At 39.2% G+C, this 25,681-nt stretch overlaps 1 protein-coding gene and 1 pseudogene across 1 annotated transcript in view; one reads left to right on the plus strand and one right to left on the minus strand.

Annotated features, from left to right (window-relative positions):
• HS3ST4 (heparan sulfate-glucosamine 3-sulfotransferase 4) overlaps positions 1 to 25,681 on the minus strand; it is a 455,289-nt gene that overhangs the window by 90,316 nt on the left and 339,292 nt on the right. The window lies entirely within an intron of this gene.
• LOC126031944 (uncharacterized) lies at positions 7,110 to 7,250 on the plus strand (annotated as a pseudogene).

A 25,681-nucleotide genomic window follows, 5' to 3' on the forward strand; every position in this document is an offset into this window, starting at 1 on the left:
CAGTACTCTAAGGTAGGAAAAAGCAGAGATGATGGGGTTCATTATTCCAAGCCTGGTTTGGAATCCCCGAAACACTGCTGGAAGGCCGAGAGATTTGGGACTGTTTATTGAATCTCTGCATCTCAATTTCCTAATCTGGAAAAGGATCAGTAAAATGGATCATGGAGGAATCAAGTTAAAGACAGTGAAATGAAGAGGTCTTTGCATTGATCCAGGGTCTGATTTGGAGGCAGTGATAGAAAAGGATGAGCTAAAAGGCAGAAACTGAAAGGTATTCAGAAGGTTAAAAACACAGCTGCAAGGAATGTGTCGAGAATGCAATTTGCTACAGCCTGCTTGGAAATGGAAGATATGTTGAATGAAGAACAAACACAGGATGATCTCACTTATCTGTGGCATATAGAATAACTGGATAAGAAAATATAATGAAGTGAAGGAGTGATGCTTGGATCACCCTTGATTCTAGAGCTTAGGGAAGAGAAGGGCATAAAAGAAAAGAAATCAAGGCTGCAAGCACTAGCATAGGACGGACCACGGTTCGATCCCCCGGTGTCCCATATGGTCTCCCCAAGCCAGGGGCAATTTCTGAGCTCATAGCCAGGAGTAACCCCTGAGCGTAAACGGGTGTGGTCCAAAAACCAAAAAAAAAAAAAAAAAAAAAAAAAGAAAGAAATCAAGGCTGGAAGGAAAAAATGAGAAAGGGAAATAATGGGTAAATGAGATTAGAGCTTGCTTCAGTTGTACTGGTGATTCAAAGTGTTATAGCTAAAATCCAAAGCACAGACTCGAAAATGATGAAAACACGAGATTTAAGCTGCAACCATCAAACTTTGTAATGTGCTTTTCAAAGTGGCAGGTACCAGTATGGGAATACTGGTGGAGATAGTTGATACTGATAGGGGGATTGGTGTTGAAATATGATATGCATTCAACTCAACTATCAATAACTTGATAAATCACAATTCTTTAAATAAGAAATTGAAAAAAATCAGCAAATAATTACAAAGCACCCCAAATCAAAAGATATAACTGAGTAGCTACTTGATACTGTGGAACAGGTTACAAAAGAAGGGGAGGGGAAAGATAAGAGAGAAGACATTCAAGGAAGAAATTTCAAAACTCTTACTGGGGGTGGGCCGGAGCATTGGCATAAGTGGTAGGGCATTTGCCTTGCAAGCGCTAGCTAACCTTAGATGGACTTTGGTTCAATCCCTTGGCATCCCATATGGTCCCCCAAGCTAGGGGCAATTTCTTAGTGCATAGCCAGGAGTAATCCCTAAGCATCTCTGGGTGTGTCCCCCAAAACAAAACAAACCAAACCAAACAAAAAACTCTTACGGGGGAGCTGAGATCACCTTGGTATATTAGTTAAAGTTTATAAAAGACATTTGCAATGTGTGTGTGTAGCCAGGAGGTCAATATTACTGAAGAGTTCTGTTATTATGTTTATCTCTCTTGCTTCATTCTCCTCATACATTGTGGCTAGATGCCTCAAAAGAGGAAACTGTGTCTATTACTTCCTTTGGTTGGCACAACAGTCCTGGGTATATAAATGTTCTACTATTAAATCTGTCATGGAGGGGCTGGTGAGGTGGCACTAGAGGTAAGGTGTCTGCCTTGCAAGCGCTAGCCAAGGAAGGACTGCGGTTCGATCGCCCCGCACCCCCAAGCCAGGGGCAATTTCTGAGCGCTTAGCCAGGAGTAACCCCTGAGCATCAAACGGGTGTGGTCCGAAAAAACAAACAAAAAAAAAAAAGTCTGTCATGGAATGGAGTAATAGGGGCTTAGAAAGGTAAAGTAACTTATCCAATATCACATAGTATCTTGTTTGGGACTTAAGACAAAGATTAGACTTTATGATTTGTTAGTATCCTTACATCAAAAACTGTCTTATCAAAGAGATTTCCCAGTACCAACATCTGGGACATTTTCCCCAAGTGAAATAAACCAGCTTTTCCTACATCATTTTAACCTAAAACCCTCCTTGTATAATCTAGAATTTTCCCTCAACTGTATCAAGGTGTTTTTTTTTTATCATATTATGCATTTGTTACAGCTGTTCCACAAATCCCTATGCATTATGCTTTCCTGGTGTTACTGTTGTGTCTAATTACAGTGTTAAAAGCGCCTACCTGCACAGAGAGAGATGGAGATGGAGATCATGAACACACAGAGATGCAATTTTAACATAAAAATGCAAGTACATCGAAAAACCAGTACATTTTAAACTCTTGGGCACTATTTGCTTAGCGGATACCTAAATGAAATTGGGGGGTGGTAGAAAACTGTGACTAATGTTCAATATTAATATTATAGGTTACCTGGGAAAAGGGAGTTTTACAGTACAAAATGATACTTACTGTCAAAATCCAGCAGAAGCCTTAAAACTCTAAACCACTCTAAATATTGATTTGACTCAATTGTGCAATTTAGAACATTCCTATTTCCCCAGAGAGGAGTCATTCCTGAGGAAAATTGTGAAAATGGAACGTAAAAAGGAGAAGAAAAAGTAATATCGCAGATTTACACTGAACAGAGTTTGCACTCATCTTTTGGGAAATTTATTTCCACCCCTGAAAAAGAGAGCTGCAAATAATGGTTCTCCCGATGAAACCATCCCAGCTGGATCATACTAAAAAGCTTTTAGGGAGGGAAGCAGTAAGTAAATTCAACTGTTCAGATGCATTAAGATGTAATCCTAAAGCAGTAGCCGAGTAATCGCCAAGCTATCAACAACTAAAAGGATTGAGACTATTAGATGCGGACAACAGAGAAATAATGGATGTTAAAGAGGTCGGGAAACAGAAATGATTGCCCTTACCCAACACAGAGCTTTAAAGCTGATGATGGGAGAATGAAGGCCCCATTTTCTAACGACTGAACTATTTAAACACCCCCTTTCCCCCCACAGATAAGCATCAGCATCAATGTTATTATGTAGGTGGTTAAAGAGTCATTTTCTTCTTCAGTGTTTTCAAATAAAAGAGGACTTTGGTCTTTGACTAATTTCAGAGTTAAGAATAGAGTTTAGAAGAAGAGGATTGGACGCTGGGATGAAAATGGTGAGCAGAATAAGATGCATATAAGATGCATGGCTGTATTTTCAGAAATTCTGGAGAGGAAGCAGTTTCTGTTTGGTCTAGAAACATCAGTTTGAGCATATCAGATATTGTTTTTTATTATGAACCCATTAAGACTACCTACACGTTTCCCAGTATTATATGTTGAAATGTAGACTACCAGGTCCCACATTCCTAAACTGACTCAGGTGAAACATGGAATGTCATACTTCTGTCCTTAAGAATGACCATGGTAATTAATGTAATCAGAGGTCAGGATTGGACGGGGGTAATCTTACATTCCAGGCATTTTGAAATTTAATGCTATAGAATAGGGGTCAGCAAGTTACAACCCCTGAGTCAAATTTGGCCACTGCTTGTTTTTATAAATAAGGTTTTATTGGAATATAGGCATTTTCATTCATTTTTGTCTTTGGCTGTTTTGACCCCACAATAGTAAAGTTGAGTTGTTGCCATGGAGACTGTATGGCATAAACATTCTAAAATATTTACTCCCTGGCCCTTTACAGAAAAAGCTGGCTCACTTCCAATGATTCCTGCACATCAGAATCATCTAAGGATTTAAAAAATGTTTATATATGACTTCCCTAGACCTACTCAAAGTGATTTGGAATCAATTGGACTGGTCCTAGTTATTTTTTAAAGGGCGAGTTAGGTACTTCTAATGAGCAGCCAGGTAGAGGCCCACTGCCATTATGAATTAGAGCCAGGCAGAAGAGAACTTGCTTCAAAATTCCACATTCTGTGTCTGAATGTCCATGGAGAGTTTCTGCAGCTCGACAATCTCAGTTGTCTTTTCTGTCAATGGAGATATCAACCGCCACCTTATTGGATGATTTCTCTAATAAGGATTACACATACTTTCTGCAAGTTTAAATAAATGGTAGCTGTGATGAGGAGAAGGATCATGATGACAACGATGATGGAGGACAATGTCTATGGCTTCAATACAACAGAATTCATTATGTGCCAGCTGTGTCCTCTGGAAGGGGAAACTGAGATAAATAAGATCTGAGAAGCACCTGAAGGAGCTCACCATTAAATAAGACAAACAGGCTCATAAAAATATATTGACAGTAGCAGTAAAGAAAAATGAGCATGAGTTTGGACAGAGAATCCAGAGGAGAGAAATAAGTTTTCAATACATAGTCACAAGCAGGTTTAATTTTAATAATACTATATAGGAAATAAAACTGAAATGAGGCATTTTTTTTCTGCCAGCATATATGCAAATATTATGCTGCTTTCATGAGAGTCTAATTTTTCTTTTTCATTTTGGGATTACACCCAGTAGTGCTCCAGGGGTTAATCTTGGCTCTGTATTCAGAAAGCACTCTTGTTAGTGTTCAGAGGACCATATGGGATACCAGAGATTGAACCTTGAAAAGTTTCCCACTGTATTTTCTCTTTAGCCCCCCAAAGCTCAATTTCTTATTTTTTATTTATTTACTCATTTATTTATTTATTTCAATTTTTAATTTATTTACTCATGTTTATCTGGCCTGGCATTCCCACCGTGGGGCTTTTGGGATCATCTTGGCTCATGTTGATAGTATACAAGAACATGAGAAATTCATCTTATAGACTAGCATTTATCCCACTAGTGCTTTTTCAATCCCTAAATTATCTTCCAGACCTTTCCCGCAGAGGATTCTAACCAGCAAAGCTGTCAGGACACATCACAGAACATGTGAGCAGCACTTGGGTTTGGACTCTAGGTCTCATGTAGGCTAGGTTTGTTGTCATTGAGCCATATTCTAGGATCTCTAAGGTCTTGAAAAGGTAAAATAGGCAACTTAAAATCTCCCATATGGCCCCCCTAACCTGCCAGGGAGCGATTTCTGAGCACAGAGCCAGGAGTAACCCCTGAGCGCTGCCAGATATGGCCCAAACAAACAAAACCCTCTATGTATCTTGTGCTGGTTTCAGGGAATATAACTAAGTTCATGAAGAAGGTGGGGATTCTGGGTAAATATGGGGTGCTTTTCAGCCCTTCCCTCCAAAAGATGGTGAAGAAAATTGAGATCAACCAACACGCCAAGTACATGTGCTCTTCTACAGCAAGACTAAGATGAAGAGACAGGCTATGGGCACTTGGCACTGTGGTTTGTGTATGAAAACTGTCGTTGGTGGCTCTTAGACCTACAATACCACTTCTGTCACAGTCAAATCTGTCATAAGAAGACTGAAAGATGGGGCTGGAGAGATAGCACAGTGATAGAGTGTTTGTCTTACAAGCAGCCGACCCAGAACTAATGGTGGTTAGAATCCCGACATCCCATATGATCCCTCATACCTGCAGGAGTGATTTCTGAGCATAGAGCCAAGAGTAACCCCTTAGTGCTACCATGTGTGGCCCAAAAACCAAAAAAAAAAAAAATATACTGAAGGAATTGAAAGACCAGTAGATCTCCCATCTGAAACATTGGCTATAATAAATGGGTTAATTTATGTAAAAAGTAAATCTGCATACCTTTCAAATCCTCTATTTCCCCTTCTGCAGATTTGGTTTGTAGAAATGGAAAATGCATTAAGAGGCCTGCGTAAGAAGGCTCACCTTGGTTAGAGAAAACTATCTAAATTTCACAAGATGGAAAATGGCTAAGTTAATCATCATGACTCCATTGTACATAATTTAATGCTGAAGGTCTTTCTTTTTTTAAGTAAGAAATTCATGCAGGTATAAAATGAATAGTCATCTAAAGCTTTCCATGGCCAAGTTGAAAATGAGAGAGAATGTCAAAAGTTATATATATAATAAAGGGCACCTATACAAACTCACAGCAAAACCCCATTTTTATCCCAAGAGGTATATGTAAATTTTCTATACAAGATTACTTTTGGAAAGGAAAGGTAGATTTAGAGTAGGATAAGGGAGATCTTTCATTTGCTTATATTGCTTGAATATTTAATAATGTGAATACATTCATGCACTTGTTATGTACATTTTTTAAAAGGAAGAACACAGGCCAATAATTTAATATGGGGAGTACAGTTTGAGAGATGTGTGGAAAACACAGTGATGGGACCAAAAAGAAAGTAAAGTATTCTGTGTGGGGTTGGATGAAAAAGATGAGGAGTCACAGATGGTGTCATCGCCTAGAAAGATGAGTCCTTGAAGAAGAGATTGGTGGTAACCTGGACAGAGTCAGGGCCATGAGCAAGGGCTCTCTGTTCATGGACATCCACCATTTTTCACCACATAATCATCTCAGATTTTAAAATATTTTATATAATATATTAATAATAATTTTACATAAAAGTGGAGTGCAATGGTTAGGTGAAGCTTTTAAAAATACATGCTAGAAATCATGCAGATAAAGGACATAAGGATAATGCAGTGAAATATGGTAGTATTTCAGTCATTTATTCATTCACCCATTCACTCACTCAACAAGACTCCTGTGAGCTCAAGGATGCTCTACTGACAGGGAACAGGACATCAAAGCTCCCTAATCCTCTGGACTATGTTTACTTTAGTATCTCCAGACAGAAAATAGCAAAACAAGTATGTCCATCGGTACAAGATCCCCTACTTTCTTTAGGATCTCCAGAGGTGTCATAAACAGAGTTGAATGAGCAGAGAGAATGGTGAGCCCTGAAGCCAGGGAAGAGTATTCTAGGCAAGAGAGTGCAATAGTGAGTACATGGTTGGGCTCTGGATGATCTGGACGTAAATCTAGGCCAATAGCATGGCAAATGCTGGTCAAAAGGGAACAATGTGTCAGGGTTGAAAGGGGCTGGGGTTTGTTCTCAAGAACTTTAGGAAGGACACTTGGGATATTGGTCATGGGAATGTTGCATAAATCCTATATAATATAATAATATATATATTATATATAATATCCTTCACCAATGCAACATTCCCATGACCAATATCCCAAGTGTCCTTCCTAAAGTTCTTGAGAACAAACACCAGCCCCTTACAACCTAGACACCACACACATACACACACACACACACACACACACACATACACACAAACACACACACACACATATAAATCCAAAACAAAGAAAAAAAAGATAAGGCCTCCCAATTCTTACCACAGGCTGTGTGGCTGTGTTCTTTACACTGACTGTATAGAAAGAGGAGGTACAGTAAATGCACCCCATATACACCTTAACCCTGGCCCTTTGCCTGGTCTGTATTGTGAATTGGGGGACAAAAAAAAACTTTAGGATTGAGAAAGGGCATTGACTTCATTATGGATAGAGAAGGTGATAAAGGCCCCTGAAGGCTCTAAGACAGACAAGTTGGTCCATCTATGGAAAGCTTTAAAAGATCTTTCTAGTGCTGAGCTAAGTGAACCCCAGGGGATGAGCCAGAAGCAGCAGAGCAGTGGGGAGTCTTCTGATTTGTAGCGTCTGTCTGGAGAGATGGGGAGGGTGTAGGTTTTGGGGGGATCTAGGGCTGAGCCATCATTTTCAGGCAAGGGAAGTAGAATGACAGTTGAGTGTGGACAACTCCAGTACTCCTTCTTAGGCAGCAGCACCTTCATTTCCTCCCACAGAACTGCTTGGCACACTGCTGAGTCCAGGGTTAGAAACCAAACTAAGAACATATACTATTATTCATCCAGGTATGAGGGCACCATTGTTTGCTTTCAATTTCAGAGGTTTCTATTACCCAAGATCATATGTGACCTGAAAATATTATGTATGACAAGTTATTTGGAGAGAGAGTCAGCACATTCAGATAACTTTTATATTGCCATCACTTTCTATTATGTTAACTTTTGCCATGAAGTGCTTACCATACATAATTTACAATTTATGCTTTAACATAGTGTACATATGATAAAAAATAACCCTGTAATATGTATAGGTTTCAGTATTAGCAGCTATTTCAGACCTCCACTGTGGGTCTCAAAAGTCTAATGAAGTATTGCATATCACTTAGTATCCTGCTATCTTCCCAAGGACCTGAAAGGCCAAGTTCTAATTCTGGAACTTCTGTAATTTCCAGTACAAAGCACAGCAGCATTGGAAAAGCTGCCTCTTGGCTGAAGGTCCCTAGATTTCTAACATCAATCTTGACCCCACTCTCTCCCTACTTTCATCTCTATCCTTCTATGAGTAGCTGCTTGCACATGTGAGTATAAAAACAATCTGGACATTCAAAAGTGGTAGACTAGGGGCCGGAGAGATAGCACAGAGGCGTCTGCCTTGCAAGCAGCCGACCCAGGACCCAAGGTGGTTGGTTTGAATCCCGGTGTCCCATATGGTTCCCCGTGCCTGTCAGGAGCTATTTCTGAGCAGATAGCCAGGAGTGACCCCTGAGCACCTCCAGGTGTTGCCCAAAAACAAAAAACAAAACAAAACAAAAGTGGTAGATTATAACTTGATGTGGTTTGAGGGAAAAATATATCAGGGAAAAGGGAACTTCAGTCAGGAGATCTGACATCTCCTCTCAGGAAAAGGAGCCCAATTGTAGAGGCAGGTTGTGATGGGAAAGTGTCCCTGGCTGATGGCTTCCTTACCAATGAACAAATGGTAGAGTTTAGACATGGTTTTAGCTTTTGAGCTAAATTTTTTGAGCCTTGGCCACACTGAAATGAAGGGAGGCTGCTTACTTGACTGATATCCTGGCTTAGGAAAACACTCAGTGTGGGTTAGTTCCCAGGAACCTGGACCACAAAGGGAAAGAATGAAAAGTCTTGTAGCTGGTTTGGCATAAGAATAAGAAATATTGTTTCTCAATTTCTATTTTCTGAGTTTTTTGAATTTTTTTTCTTGTTTCAGTCCTTTCTCTGGCCTCCTTATTCAGCTATTAAGTTTTCTCCAATGCACTTGTCTTAGGGCTTACACTGTTTAACATAGATACTATTTCTTGAGGGCAAAACACCCATACACGATGTAGGCCATGTTAAAAGCATTTCAGGTACCATAGTAGAATAGTTTAAACTTAAGTTGGTAGAAGATTGGGGTTTTAAATGTCTCTGAGAACAAGGAAGAATGTATACTAAATTTTTCTTTATATTTCCAGTACATCAAATGAGGTCTGAAATAGAGGAACCAACTGTAACATAAGACTTGAATTTCCTTAGTTCAATTAGAAAGAAGAAATTAGGGATGTGGACAAAAGAGACACCAGAATATTGGAGATGAGCACATTGAGCTCATTTTCAGGAAAGATGTAAAATGCCATGCCAAATCCCAGGAATTAGAGATTGGGCAGTGGACCTCAATGCCCAATCTAATTCTAGAAGACATTCCAGAACAGATGGTTTTTGAGCAGCAAGAAGCCAACAGAGGTTCAGAATGACCAAGTCATGCCAGACTCCTGTCAGCAGCAGCCTCCCCAGGTCCTGTTAGCAATGCGAACTAGATCATCTCAGCAGGAGGATGCAAGGCAGCTGCCATGGCCTCCCCAGCTGGTGATATCTTAATGGGGCTTCTATAAACCGGGCGTTCCTGTCCTGATTCCACCTAGCTGATGCTTTTTACTAAACCCATCTAGTATTTTAGCAATCTGTGATCAGCATCTTAGCCACTTGTCTAGGGAGATAAATCCCTTGTCAAATTATCCCTTGAGAAAGTTTGTTAAGAGACTTTCTCCAGTCATGGATATCTTCTATGTTTGTTTTGCATCTACACTAGGTAGTGCTCAGGGTTAACTCCTGGCTCTGCATTCAGGAATTACTTTTCGTAGTGCACAGGGGACCATATAGGATATCAGGAATCAAATCCTGTTGGCTGAATGCAAGGCAAACATTTACCTGTTGTACTTTCCAAACCCGCAGTGTCTGCTGTCTTTACCTAGCCAGCATTAAACTCTCCTTTTGCTGGTATTTGGAAAAGTTTACTTCTGCCATCCCCAGTTTCTGTGGACATCCCGGATATCTCCAGATTCTGGCATATCCTGAATATTTTCTGTATCATCTGAGCAAGGACACATCACTGGCCTGAATCTTGAGGAGTTTCTTGACTGCATAAAAAGCAATTTTTCTGTAAAATATTCAAGTCTTAAAAAAATGCATGAAGAAGGTTTAAGAAAAGAGATAAATATGGGCCTAAAGAAAGGCCTGGAGTTAGATGCCACAGAGAAAACCTCACAGGAGACTAAGGGCACAGGGTCAGTGACAGAGTGACAGTGATCTGACATGCATTATGAGAAAGTGCCTTTCATGAAAGTGCCTTCAGCATGAAGTTGAAATTGGTTTCAAGACCAAGTGCAGCTGAGATTGGTTTCAAGACCAAATGCAAGACTCTAGAAGGATTTGAAGAAAGATTACTTGTTTGGAAGACTGGCAAGCGTAAGAGGACTTGATGGACTCAAGGAATTTTAGAAATGATCAATAGGCTATTGGAGATAAAACAGGGGACTGAGGGAATAACAAAAAAACATTGCAAGTAATTCCTAAGTTTATGATTTGCAAAAGTGAATGTGTAATGGCAACTTCACTAGCAAAGGGTAGTCTGAGAGAAAGCTAGACTGGAACAAGAAATTTTTAATGTGTAGCTTCAGTCTGAAATGTTTGGATATAGCTATTAGGGCATGTGGAAGCACTTGGTTATAAATATAAAACAAGAAGTGCATATCTTTGTGGGAAATATTATCTTGCCAGTCTATACACATAATCAAAGATGTGCATGCTATAAAGAAAAAAAGACTCTGAGATCAACCTAATAACTGTCCCCGCTATGTTATCTGCTGTGACAGCTCTCTGTTCCCATCTTAAATTTATACTGTTTCTTTGGAATTTTCTTCCATCTCAAAATGACATGACATATTCCTTCTTAAAACCAATCTTCACCAGAATTAATTTATGCTGAAGGTTAATCAAACTTAACTCAATATTTTTCATGACACAGTTTTATCAATGTTTTGCAGAAAGGAGCTTCAAGAGATCTGGGCAGATAATACAGCTAATTTTACCTAGTACTTATTTTTTGTGGCTTTTTGGCCATACCTGGCAATATTCAAGGATTATTCTTGGCTCTTCACTCAGGAATTACTTCTGGTGGTTCTTGGGGAACCATACAGATTACCAGGGATTTATTTCAGATCAGCCATGTGCAAAACTATGCCCAACTCTGTGCTAACTCAGGCCTCAAATTCTTTATATTTTTAATGGATTCTCCTATCACCCTGTTGACACCCTTTGACTTTATTTTGCTTGTTCATTTGTGTGTTTCTTTATCTTCCATGTCTGAGTAATATCATAGAGTATTTGTCATTGAAATTTATTTAGAATAAAAAATAAATAAATGTGAGCCATCCACATTATTGCAAGTGGCAGAATTTTATCTTTTTATTTAATTTTTATTTTTGGCCTTGTTTCAGGGGGGATCATATCCTGGTGGTATTTAGGGATTCACTCTTGGCTCTGTGTTTAGGGATCATTCTTTGCAGTGCTCATAGGATCATATATGGTGCCAGGGACTGAATCCACATCATCTCTGTACAAGTGAAATGTACACAGCTATTTGATCACTCTGACCCCAAGATTTATTCTTTTAAAAAATGGCTGAATAGTATTCCAGTATATATACATATATATGTGTATGTTTATGAATCTTCTCTATTCAGTCACACACAGGCTCTTAAATTGTCCTCATATCTTGGCTCCTGAATATAATTCTTTAATGAATGTAGGAATACAGATATACTTTAGAACTGAGGTTTTCACATTGTGTGAATAAATATCCAAAATTGGAACCACTGGGTCATGTAGGGTTTATGTTTGTAATGTTTGAAGAATCTCCACAAACTGTGACAGAGGGGTCTGTGTATGCTATGGGTCAGCCTATGTTTGGGGGCCGGTGAGCTCTTCAGCTCTCTTTGTCCACCTAATCCTCTCTGTTAATGGACATTCTCACAAGAGGAGAAAACTGAGGGTCAGAGATCCTGGGAGTAGCCTAATTGAGAGCAGCCCTTCCCAAATCCCACCTGCCCCTTCCACAACCTTTATTTTTTATAGTTTATTCCGAGCCTTTCAGGATCTTTCTGAGCTGGCCCTTCAGGTCAGAGAATGCCTGAGCCAGTCTCTTTATTATTTTTTTCTAATTTATTACAAGGAAACATAGGGCTGGTTTCTAAATCAGGTTAAAACCACGCCTCCTCTTTCTGCTGGGCCGGGCTGCAGTAAATCAGACCCCTATTGACAAGCATCTTAAACAATCTTTCTTCCCTTTTGGTTTTCTAATTTGGGACCAATTTATTGCTTTCTGCTTGATTAAGATCTAACGCTTGTCTAGTCAAAATAAACGTGGTGATAATCAGCACCTTGTTTTCTGGGTGGTGTGTGCAGTGGGTGCCCACTTATTCATCTCCTCCCTGGCCAGAATTGGCAAGCAAAGTTCTTTCTCACAGCCAACTCAGTCTCATAGAGTAGGGCTACCTTAGGGTTTGTACAGCCAGAGCCAGTCAGGAACCCTATGGACCCTCTTTCCTCTGGTTCAACTATCTTTCTCTCAGTGACTCTCCTCCTCAGTGCTCAGTCCTGGAGGTATAGCAGGAGCAAGCAGATTGCTGTAAATGGAGTCCTCATCTAAACCTCAGAGTCCACACCCAACATGATAGGTGTCACTACTCCGGGGTCCCCATGCTGAGAATCCTGCAGAAATCCTACATTTCATTTCTTCAGGTCTGGTCCAGGACCAGAGAGATAAGTACAAGGATTGACTTATGCCTTGATGCAGCACCTTGGTTCCTAGCACCACACAATCCCCTGGATTATGACCAGCTGTATCCCTGGGGGTCCTCAGTGCCTATGGGGTAGCCTGCGTAACCCTTGGCATTGCAGGACTTGAATAGCACCACATCTTCAGATCCCTGCATTGAACCCTGGGGCCTCTGGCTGAGATTTGCTGGGAGAAGTCCTTGAGCTTCCTGAGAACCTCTTGGAAGACTCCTTCTCCCAAAAATATAACCCAAAGGAAAACTCAAACCTGTGTTTCATGTTTCTTATGTGCAGAAGGAATGGTGCAGCAAGGAACCAAGTAGTTTGGTTCCCTTTGGGAGTGATTATTCCTTAGTGGAGACATAGCAATTCAAACAGGTTCTACATGCCCTTTGAGGGGATATCAGGAAAGAATTCAGAGCCTCAAACATGCAAGTGTGTACTATCCCACCATGGGGTAGAGTTGTCTTTTAGTTTATTGTTTGAGCACATGCCTTACAATGAAGAGTGTATGAGTTCAGAAATAAATTTAAAATGTATTTTAATGTTCCCAAAGCCAGGTTCATGCCTTTCCTAGTGCTTTGTTCCGAGTTCCCGTGTACAGAAGATCAAATAAAAAGCTCTGACCACTTAGAATTAAGCCAATTAGACAGAGAACAAATGCACATACCACATGTGAGTGAACAACTTCTAGGCAATAAAGTCATCCCCATTTGGAGAGGCAAGGAGCAGGAGTAGATCCAGGATAGTTCAAACCTTTCACCCAACTCTCTTACCACATCCTACACTTCCTCCTCAAGGTGCTTTCCCTATAGAACTGTGACCTCATCTCCTTGTTAAGCAAATATGTGCACATGCAGAATCCTAATTAATGATTACACCCATTAATATGGAATTTAATAAAAATTATCTTTACTTGGGACAAAAGACAGCTCAAAGGGCTGATGTGCATGCTTTGCATCACAGGGATCTAGGTTTGAACATAATACAGTCCCCTAAGCACCCCCATGAGTGATTCCTGAGCAAGATGAAGGATGACCAAAAACTGGCCATCCTAGTCAATTATATAACCTCTACTTCATACTCACTTTTTATCCTATATAGTCTTTTTAGTCCAAAATTAAACCTCTTTATCACCAGGTTACTTTTTTCCCCTGTGTGGTAGAAACAATCCCACTAAAGCCTGAGCTCTGAAAAGTGTTGACTGAAGAGCCAGGCATCCCTGAATTGGGTCCAGTCAGTTCCCATAGCTGTCAACTCCAGCAAGCAAGAAAGCTCTCCTCCTAAGACCTAGTTTTTTTGGACAAGACAGTGAAAGAATGCCCATTTTGTACGTTCGTAACTAAAATGCCTTGCATTTCGGTTTATCCCTCTTAAATAATATTAACAAACTTTTCATTGACTGAATGATTGCTGGTTAGTAATAGTATTATTAGAATAATCAGTAAGTTATTCTCTCCTACTTCTTCTAATTCTTCACTTGCTTTTAAATTCATTCATTCCACACCAAGACAGATGGAATAGGTTGCCTGCATTTTAGATCTGTACCATTGGTTAGAGCATTTTATGTGTTTTGTTTTTGGGCCACACCTGGTGGCACTCAGGGGTTACTCCCAACTCTGCTCAGAAATCATTCCTAACAGGCACAGGGGAAGTGGGGGGCCGCATATGGGATGCCAGGATTCGAACCATCATTGGTCCTGGGTCGACTGCTTGCAAAGCTTATGGCTTGCTATCACTCCAGCCCCTGGTTAAAGCATTATTTCCCCAAAAGAGCAATATCACTTTCTTCCCAGTCATCTTGGGTAAAATTGGGGAGTTTTCTGTTTGTTTGCCTAAAGAAAGTAGATTTTGGGGATAGGGGGCAGTAAAGAAATTTGGTTTTCCTGAAAAGAAGGAAGGGGAGGCCAAATAAGTTTGGAAATCTATTTCAGAGAAATAGACATAAAAAGGCACCCATCTGAAGCACAGAGACATTTGCAAAGAGAACATAAACATAGACAAAATAATCTTATGACCAAGTCATCAATGCTCAGAAGGAACACAGAGGTAGACGCCATAGATGTATGAACCAAGGAGACTTCTTTGAAGAGGGAGCATTATTGAGTTAATATTTTAGATTAAAGAATATGTAGGTTGGGGCTGGAGCTATATTGTACACTAGGACTAGGTACTTGCTTTGCATGTGGCCAACAAGTTGAATTTTTTTTTTTTTTTTTGGTTTTTGGGCCACGCCCGGCAGTGCTCTGGGGTTACTCCTGGCTGTCTGCTCAGAAATAACTCCCGGCAGGCACGGGGGACCATTTGGGACACCGGGATTCGAACCAACCACCTTTGGTCCTGGATCGGCTGCTTGCAAGGCAAACGCCGCTGTGCTATCTCTCTGGGCCCACAAGTTGAATTCTTGGCACCCCAAATGGTTCTCCAAGCACCATCAGCAATGATCCTTGCGAGCAGAACCAGGAGTAAGCCCTGACATCTCTTGGTATTGCCTAAAACTAATAATAATGATGGTGACTGGAAAGTAAAAAAAAATAATAAGCAGTTCAATGTATAGTGTTTTAACTCTAGGCGTGCAGCTGGAATGTCTGCAATAATCAGGGATCCTAGCAGGGTGGAGAAGCCCTGACTAATGAGCAAGGACATGTGGGCTTGGAGGACCCAGGTGTCACAGAGTATGTTTTACAATTATACCTCACACATGCCAAGAAGTTAGTGCCCATCATGATTGCTGGTTAGTAATGGTATTATCAGAATAACCAGTAAGTTATTCTCTCCTACTTCTTCTATTTCTTCACTTGCTTTTAAATTCATTCATTTCACACCAAGACAGATGGAACAGCCCAATGGGTATTTGTTTGGTGCTTTCGCTTGCTGGGAGAAAATTCTGAGAGCCCCCTTCTCTGTCTCTTGATAGAACATTAGGACTGCCCTTTCTATATCTGATTAGGCTCCTCCCCATATAGTCATGTTTGTAATTATAAACTGTCAGTGATTTATGCTTACGTAAGTCAGGGGCTTACAACCTAATTCTGAAAACAACAATAAAACCCAATCGTGGGGGTGCTTCTGAGGAAACATTCTTCTCTCTGAAGAAAAGCAGCACCCAAAAGAGATCATTTATCTTGATTTTCACATTTGTGTTCTGGTCAGAATTGATGTAATCCCTAATAATGCTGTATCTTTTCTGTGACAATAAAGCAAGGAAACAAAAGCAAGAAAATAGATATATCACTGTAGCCAAAGAGAAAGAAACAAAACCAAGAACCACTATTGGGGTCATCCCTGAATTATATTGAAATAACTGAACGTGGGGCCTCCTACCTCCTAAACTTATCTGTAGTAGCAAGATGTTTTGATTTATGTAAAGTAATGAAAACAGAGCTTTCTGCATACTTTCTGATTAAGCTATAATCCGCTAGCTTTTGAAATCAAAGAATCAGTCTTAGTTACCAATACATAAAGAAATGAGCAAGATTAAAAAAAAAAACCTGTTGTTTCATAGTCTTCTGTTCTTTGAGAAATGTAATTCCCTGTTATTACTCTTATGGAATATCAGTCCTTGCTGCAGAGACAAGAGCCAATCCTAGTATTTAAAATATGTCAAATGGGTGCTTTCACCATCGTATCTCTTAATGAAGGAGCTAGTGGCAATTCATCAGCCAACCAAATACCCTCTTGAGTTCTAGAAAGCACTTTGGATATCAGATGTGGCTCCCAGGGTAATATTTATTTTATTTTTTATTTATGTATTTATGTATTTATATATTTTTGTTTTTTGGGCCACACCCAGGGGTGCTCAGGTGTTACTCCTGGCTATCTACTCAGAAATCGCTCCTGGCAGGCACGGGGGACCATATGGGATGCCAGGATTCAAAACAACCAACTTAGGTCCTGGATCGGCTGCTTGCAAGGCAAACGCCACTGTGCTATCTCTCTGGCCCCATGGGTAATATTTTTTTATGGAGTAGAACTGGAGTAGAACAGGTGAGAGACTTAACTTGCATGGCCTGGCCCAGATTCAATTTCCAGCACACAACAAAGTCTCCTTGAGCCCTGTCAGAAGTTATACTGAACGGAGACCTAGGAATAAGCCTGAGTCATGGCCATATGTGATCCTTAAACCAACCCAACAAAAGAAAAGGATGGTATTTAAAGTTAGAGAGATAATACAGTGGGCATGGTGCTTGTCTTGCATGTCTCTGATCCAGATTTGATTCATGGCACTCAATATGGTTCCTAAAGCTCTAAAACGTGATTTGTTGGGTCCAGAACCAGGTGTAAGCCCTTAGGACAGCTAGATGTGACTCCCCAAAAGGAAAGAACAAAAAGAATTAGTCATATTATCAAAGAAACCTAGAACTTGATTCTATCTTAAATTAAGTGATATTATAGTTCATACCTATACAAAAGTTTTAGCTTTGTGCTAAAATGTAATTCATCTCTTCTATCAGAGGTGGCTAAGAATGTAATATATATTCTTGGCAAAATATAGCATATCTGGAATTTGCTTTATGCCCCCTATAGATGGGCCCATGACTTAGGACATATGCTGGACTGTGTTTTTTCCATTTGCCTGGGACTGGTATTATGTAGAAGCTATTTTAAAATATAATCATGATGCTTTGTGAATCATGAATTGTGATGGGAAACAAGACTTGTTTGAAAATAAACACAAGAAAAACTCAAAAATAAACAAAGCCAAAAACAGTGGTGCTGTAGGGCTTTACCTCTCTGTGACTTGGGTTACAGCTTTAGGAGAAAAAAAAAGGGACTATTTAGGGCCAGAGAGATAGCACAGTGGTAGGACATTTGCCTTGCATGCAGCCAATTGAGGATGGATGGTGATTCGAATCCCAGCATCCCATATGGTCCCCCATACCTGCCAGGAGCGATTTCTGAGCACAGAGCCAGGAGTAACCCCTGAGCGCTGCAGGGTCTAAAAACAAAACAAACAAGCAAACAAAAAAGGACTAGTCAAATAGATAGTGGGTAAATGGTGGCAGGAAACTAACCAGCACCCCACTCAAATAATCTATAATCTTTTCTATGAACACCCTCCTAGGTACTATCCAGTGCCAAGTGCTCCAGGACAGTCTGTGATACCAAGAATGGCCTGACAGGGCAAACATTTCCAATGGGCACACACTGTAACTCAGGTTCAATAACTTGGCTGATATTATAGGACTCCCTAAGTGACAGATGAAAGTGAGGAGGCAAACCTGTCCATATCTATTCTACTCAATGGTGCTGTGACAGCTAGGAAGTCTGAGATGACAATCAGTTACCAACTTCTCTTTAAGCTTATTGGACTTCAGAAAAGCAGTAAACCCATTTTGCAAAATTCTATTCTTCAGCCTACTTAAACATCCTTCCCTTATCTAAACAACTATGCCAATGTTTGGAGTAAAATACACACACAAATGCATACAGTTAATATGCTTAAGACTCAGGATATACAGTCCTTGGGGGGAAGCCAGGGCACAATAATAAGTCAATACAATGAAATCTATGGCCATTAGCAACAAAAATCATTAAGATGTTTTAAAAAACATGATTGAGAAATAGGGAATATGAAAGAGGAAAAACATTCAATACTCTATATGCTAAAATAATTACTGAAAGTGTGTGTTAGGTATTTCTAGTCTTAGGAAGGCAAGCATGGTGGGAGCTGGTGCAATGGGAGAGGGGTGTCAGGGCATGCAGAACCCACAGCTGTTATCTGAAGCAGCAGAAGTGTTTTGACAGTTTTCGAGATGGACATTAAATCACTCGCGAGAGAGAAAGTGAAGTGGGTGTCAGTCAGACTGGGGGTTTGGGGGGGGGCAGCTGGCGAGTAGCAATTGCAGTGACTGTGTGATGGGAGTCAGAATGAGAATCATAAATCTTGATTATTCTCTGTCTCCACTGATTTGAACCAAACGCCTTGGACAGGGATAAAGTTCACATCTTGCTGGAAACTGCAAAAAAGCTGATGAAATGTACAAACTGATATAAATAGCCCTCGATCCATGTTAATGCTCACACCATCACCACTGAGGAAAAGAGGTTTCATTTTTGCAGATCCAAAGATCTGTTTTTACAGGAATGGTGTGACGTATTGGGGTGGGCCACAAAGCCATGCCTCTCTCTTTTCATGCCTGTCCCAGGGAATCTCTCTCACTGTGGTGCCAGAATTCAAGCTGTTCTAGAATGAAGGCAATTAATGCAGCCAGCCCCACAAATTGGGAGTGCTTGCCTATTAAAATGGCCTACCTTATAGAAAAATGAAAATGCAGAATTGTTACATAAAGCAATAATAAAGTAAACTATTTAATTATGGATGAAAAAAGCACTTGGATTAATAAGAATATTGCATGCTTAAAAGCATTAAATGCCAGCATATTAGAATTTTGGCATACATAATGCACATTCCTAGAGAGCGAGTGATAGGATATTCAAATACTAAATTGATGGTACCCTTTCTTATAAAGCAACCATGCTTCTTAAAGTCAGGGTGTGAATGGTGTGTCAGAGCACTGCAGGACCCCAGAGCTAGCCTGCTTGGTCAACCCAACCACTAGAAGAAAAGAAAAACTGCAGCAGGTTGAGAAGAAAGGGAGAGGGGGAGGAGAACAGTTGAGAAAGGCAAACTAGGAGGCCGGCAGCTTCCACTTGTAGGATGGAAATAGGATCCTCAATATCAAGTGGAGGAAAATAAAGAGGATGGGGAGTAGATCTCCAAATTGCAAAGACACAATAAGGACAAAAGGCAAAAAAGTGAAACCCACTAGTGAAAGAGAGGTACCAGAGAGGAGCCTGGTATAAAGTCCATAGTGACTTGTAACAACTGCTAGTTTGTTGGTTTTTTTTTTTTTACTTGAAAGCATGAGCTGAGTGGAACCGGGTCCTCTGAGTCTAAATAGACATATAGAACTGAAGATCCTCTGAAATTTCACAGTTTTTAAAGCACCACAACTTAATACACAAATGTTTGTGAAGATCAACTATAGCTCCTGAGGTACTCAATGTGATTCTTGATAAAGCAGCATGTGCTTGCAAGAAAAGGATTAAGCTATATGTTGCCTTTTAGTGATCTATTACTGGCTATATTGACCTAGAATGTTCACATAGCATCTTAAGGATTCATTTTCCTCTTGTGTAAAATGAAGTCCTCATGGTAGATAAGTATGTTAAGGAGAGTGTGATATATCTCTTGCTCGTCACTCTAGACTGTAGCAATGTACCGGGCCCATGGCAGATGCACCGGACATATTCAGAGAATGTCAGGAGATAAATGAAAGAATGAACGAGAGTCCAGCTCCAAATGGCCATACCCAATCTCCAACATTTGTCACTTTAGAACAGCCTCTGCCATTCTAGACTACAGATGAAGACAGAGATGCTGGACCCTGGGCTCTGTCACATGCTCATTTTCTACTTTATTCCACCTGTTTTACCTCGTTTATTCAACCAGTTCTATAATATTAATACAGCCCCAGTATTTGGTGGCAGGTTCTGGTTTGGGTATCAGGTGTGTCATAAATTTATCTGTATCCTTGGATACGAGGTACCAAGATTGAAACACTTAGCCCTGATTTCAAACAGCAACTAAAGTTGAAAGTTTGAATGACAAGTGAGCAAAAATGTAGAATGGTGTCAGACTAACCCTCTCATGGATTAATCCTTGAGATGAAGCCTCTTAAGCATGAAAATAATGTATTGTATTGGTCTATTATCTAGTATTGCTCACTGTGTGGGAGTCTGGGTCTAATGTACCATTAAGGCTTCTTGAGAACCTATTCTCAGCTCCTAATGCTGCCATCTCACTTCCCAAACACTTGTGCCAAAGAAGTTGTTCCTCTCAGTTCTTCCCTGACCACCCTCATCCCAATTCTGGCTGCCCTGAATCTCCCAATGGTAATATCTGTTTTTCATTCCAAATTTTCATCTTCTCTAGAGACTCTAGCCACCTTCAGCTTTTCAAAGTTAAACATCCTAAGTCTGGGTCTTAATCTTAGTCTCCATTCCTGCCAATATAAGGATTTGCACAGGGCTAATTACATTGTTGAAGTATCTAGAAATTTGCCTACAAATGATCTTGTGCGACTAGACCCACATATACAGTCTGTCACCAATGTGTTTCTAGACAGTTACACAGGTGCATGACTATATCAGATCACTGTGAAACTACAAGTCAGAGCATTAACTTCCAACTTGAGTTAAGTCAATTCTTTGGTTCCACTGTCACTTCAATCTAGGGACTGGAAATTCAATCTATTAAGGTCTTTCTTCACTTCAACGTTCCCATAGTCTGATTCGAAATGAACCCCACGAAGACACTAAAAAGCCATATTGGAGAAACTTCTACACAGTAGAGAGAGATTGTTGTTCAATAGTAATGCAACAAATAAGTTCATAGTTGCAATGAATACTTTGCGATTTTTGTCAAATCTATATGTATCCTATTCTATTGCATACAAATCATTCCTGGAAGCTTTTTATTTTTTAATTCTAACTGCTTAATGCTAACTGGCTAATGTTGAAGTCCAGTCTTGTCACTTTATTTGAAGGTGGATTCCTTGAGATACACTTGAGAGTAGCCCCACCTGAACATTTGTGTTGGCACAAATAGGCAAGTTTGGGAGAAGAGAAAATCTGTTCTAGATAATTCATATACATGTAGCCCTATATTTGGAAAAATGTTTTCCCAGCATTTCAACAGTTTTAGCTTACAAAGATAGCCAAGAGTTTCCAACAGTCTAAGGCAAAAAAATGTATATTTTATATCATCTTCTCTTGAAAAAGTAGAAATGGCCAAAAAAAAAAATCATCCCTCTGATCATTAATATAAATCTGAATTCTGTAAAGTGGTGATGATAAAATTTTCTTCATCCATTTACTTATTCTTTCAATAGGTACCTAATTTCTAAGGTGTGCCAGGCACTGACTTAATCTCAGCAAACAGCATAACTGGTCTTCATCCTCAAAATTCACATACCAAAAGAGGGGATAAAGAGAAAATAAGTCGCTTGCCTTGCATGTGGCTGACCTGGGTCAGTCTCCAAAATCCCATATAGCTCCTCAAACACTGTGTAGAGTGATTCCTGGTTGCAGAGCCAGGAATAATCCCTGAGCATTGTTAGATAATGCCACCAAACAAAATAGAAGTACCAAAAAAGAAAACAAAAGGGAAAAGAAAGCAGTGTATGTAGTTTTCGCTGGAGCCCTTGGAGATACTTCTTGTGGGGTGCAAAGGCCCTGTGATAGAAGCAAGTGATTTATGCAAACTATAGAGAAAAACCTGGTCATTGAGAATCAAGTGAAACAAAGCCTGCAAAATTAATGAGCTTAGTGCCCGCACTTAAATGAATATTTAAGCATCTGTTCCGTGAATCTGCATAAATGTGTGTTGACTATTACTGGAAATCTTCCCAGGAATGATAATGGTGAAATTCAATTGTGTATCTACTGTACATTTTATATTAATTGGTTCATTTGATCTTCATAACAACCTCTGAAAATAGATGACAATGTCTTCCCCATTTTTTACAGATAAGGAAGTGGAGGCAAACATTTCATAAACTGTCCCAATTTCTAGATGGTGGCACTGGAATAAGGAACATGGCAGCTGCCTTTGGATCTAACCACTCCACTGTCCTCCTTTATTCTGACCTCTTAAAGCACACTTGGAATTTTGCTGTGAACTTCTTATTTAACAAATTTATTTATTCAACAAGCATTTATCAAACACCTGCCAAGTTCTTGGCCCTTGAACAGACGCTGAGAATATAAAGAACATTGGCCCAGCCTCCATATATACTGGAGTGTGGGGAGAGAGACAAGTGCAAAATTATAATGCACTATTTCAGACCTTGAGACGCCATTTAACTGTCTCATGTGTCTTCAGCTTGTCTTCTCAACAGAAATGTGTCAGCAGAGGTTGTGATGTATAAAATTTATTGCGAATATATCTGGACATTTTCATAAACAATGGAAAAAATATTAGTGACTCCCAAGAAACAAAAAATGACAGTAGCAGAATTGCAAATTTGAGGAAATCTTCCATTGGCTTAGGAAAGATTCTGCTGAAATAGATTCTGTAAACATTCAGTCCTTGAATTTTCTCCCTGGACCTAACCTCGTTATTAGAAGACTAGGCTCAGGAGATAAGCAAATTCTCCCTTTCCTTTCATATTGCTGCCTGTCATTACTTCTGTTTTTGATCTTCAAGTTCAAGTACCTGGCCAGGAATTCATGCCTGGCCTTTGACCTGTAGGACATGTGAGAGAGACTAAGAGAGGATGTTAACTTTTTTCATGGTAAAATGGGATTGTCTGCTGGCTTATCTGCTGAGAACAAAGTCCTGAAGCCTTGGCTGATTAATTCTTGGCATTGATTGGGAATTTGTACGTATCACCTTCACAATCATTAAAGAGGCATTAATTGATTATTCAAGTGTAGATTCTATTCTGTTCTCTAACTTTAAAGCCCTCTCAATCTTTTCCAGAAATTGCAGAGGCTGTTTGTCCCTGGCCTGGCTTTCATTAATCTTGTCTTGAGCACATATGGGCAGGGAAGCCTTTACTTTTTGGATTTCCAATCCTCTTTTCTAGACGTTAGGTCTCAGTCTCCTGTAGCCCTTAACTATTTTGACATGCATGGTTTAGCTATTTGATTAATTTTGTAAAAAATACCAACACTTTAAGGATTGACATATATGTTTTTATGGTAGCTAATACAAAGTATTAAAATTAAAGATCATCTTAAAATAAAATAAAAATTAAATCACTCTTTTATGGGCAGTTAAATTACTTTTAATGTTTAGATTCTGCAAATAATACTTTGATCCTTAGAGCCAAGTTTTTGAAATATTCTCAATTTGTTCTTAAGTTTGCTCATATTTGTAATATAAATATATAAATTCACATATATTTTACCTACTACCTGTTTATCTTTCTAGATACATTCTGAATATATTCCTTATGATTTGCTAATTCTCTCTTAAGTGCCTAAACTATTTAACTACCTATTGAGATTTTACTTTCAATTATCATATTTCAACAGCTAAAACTTCTATTACCCAAATGTGCATACTTCCTCATAATTTAGATTCATTTTTTATGTCTTCAATAATTTAAATATGACTTTTTGTATATGTGTATTAAAGGACTATTTCAAGCATCAACTTCTTAAATGGTAAACCTATAATATTATAAACCAATGTTATTTCAATACATTTCTTTATAAAATTATAAATCTCATAGGGGTCCCCCATAAGCAAAAACCAAAGTCAATAAAGAAAAGAGAACTATAAATTACCTTAGATTATTAGTAAAATGTGGATTTTAAATCCCTTTTTATTATAATACCTATAGTTTCTATTTCAATCATATTTCTTATTTATGTATGCGCACACATCATTCACATATACAGCATCCAGCTTGGAATGTATTTTTGGGTTTTTTTAAGATATTCCAAATAATTTAATTTGAACATCTTAATGTTGGAAAAGATGTCCATGTGCTTTCTACCTTTCAGCTGGTGCTATCTAAGACTGAATAGGTGGGAATACAGGAGAAAAACAAGAAACAGTCATAGCTAAGTAATAGCCTTTAAAAGTCAAGAGCCTATTTTGCTGTAAAGGTAGCATCTGAAATTTGAGTTCACAGAGATGTTGGAAAATTATTTCAATTTACTTATTCCTTCTGGATAATGGCACTAACAAAAGCTAATGGGTTAAAACTAATTAAAAGCAAGCTATGGATTATAATCAATAAAGAAAACTGAATATTTTCAAGAAATTCTGAGGCGTTCCAATTTGCTATAGTTTGCTATAGTTCTCATCAACCTTTCCTCTCTGGTTTCATTTATTTATCTCACCTGCCTGCCCCCTGAAGGAATCTGAGTTTGCAATCCCTGCCTCTAATCATATAGAATTGATCCAATTTCCCAGTAATGCCAAGCTGTGCATTAGCTTTGTGCCACAACACCTGGTGCCCTCTTCATTGGGCCTCCTTGTTCCTTCCATGTTGGTAGTAACAGCTGAGAACATGATATGGAGGGAGCAGTCTATGAAAGAAGGACCAGTATATCACATTTTGTAGGAGAGGAAACAGCTTTAGAGCGAGTAAGATAACTGTTTAATAACATGTAGCTAAGGATGTATGGTAAACCCCGGATTTTAAATTAGGACATCAGCTCGAAAGCATACTGTTTTTCCCTACAAGTTATCTCAGTAATTCTGTCTTATTCTTCAACACTCAATTCAGATAATCCTCCACTGTAAAGCTTCCTAGGAGTTCCCACAGGCAGAATGAATATTCCCTCTTGTGTATTCCTTCAACATTATACCTAACAAGTCTTGTGAAGTATCAGGCTTGGTTGTTTTTATTTGATTCCATGTAATATCTAACTTGTCCAGTATTTCTTAAACTTGAAAATAATAGACATTCAAAAACATATCCATTGATTCTTTAAAAAGCCTTTCTGACAAAACATACATTTGCACTATATCCATTGATTCCTTGAAAAGCCTTTCTAATATATATATTTACAAACTGCAGTTTTCACTCAGATTATAAACACATACATTATATATGTTTAGATCTCTTGAAGGCAGAGACCACTGACCACACAACCCATATAACAATTAATATGACAGAGGCTCCAATTGCTTCATCTAGAGCAGAAATGTACTAGGGAGATACTGTGACTACTATGGTCACGAAGTCTCATGATGAAAATGTCCCTTGGTTATGAGAAGCCACTAGTACTCCCGGGACAGAACCTATTTACTCATTCTCTTTACATATCTACATGGAGAACCTGATATGTACAGATGAATGACAGGAAATAAGATGAGAATGCTATACAATGTGGGACATGGTTTGATCCACTTAGACAAGTTTTTACTTATTAATGAAACTTGTGCATTCCAGCATACAACAGGGGTCAATGTTTAGCTTTATCAGAAGACATTTGAACATAAAGA

This window comes from Suncus etruscus, chromosome 15, assembly GCF_024139225.1.
Source record: "Suncus etruscus isolate mSunEtr1 chromosome 15, mSunEtr1.pri.cur, whole genome shotgun sequence".
Taxonomy (NCBI): domain Eukaryota; kingdom Metazoa; phylum Chordata; class Mammalia; order Eulipotyphla; family Soricidae; genus Suncus; species Suncus etruscus.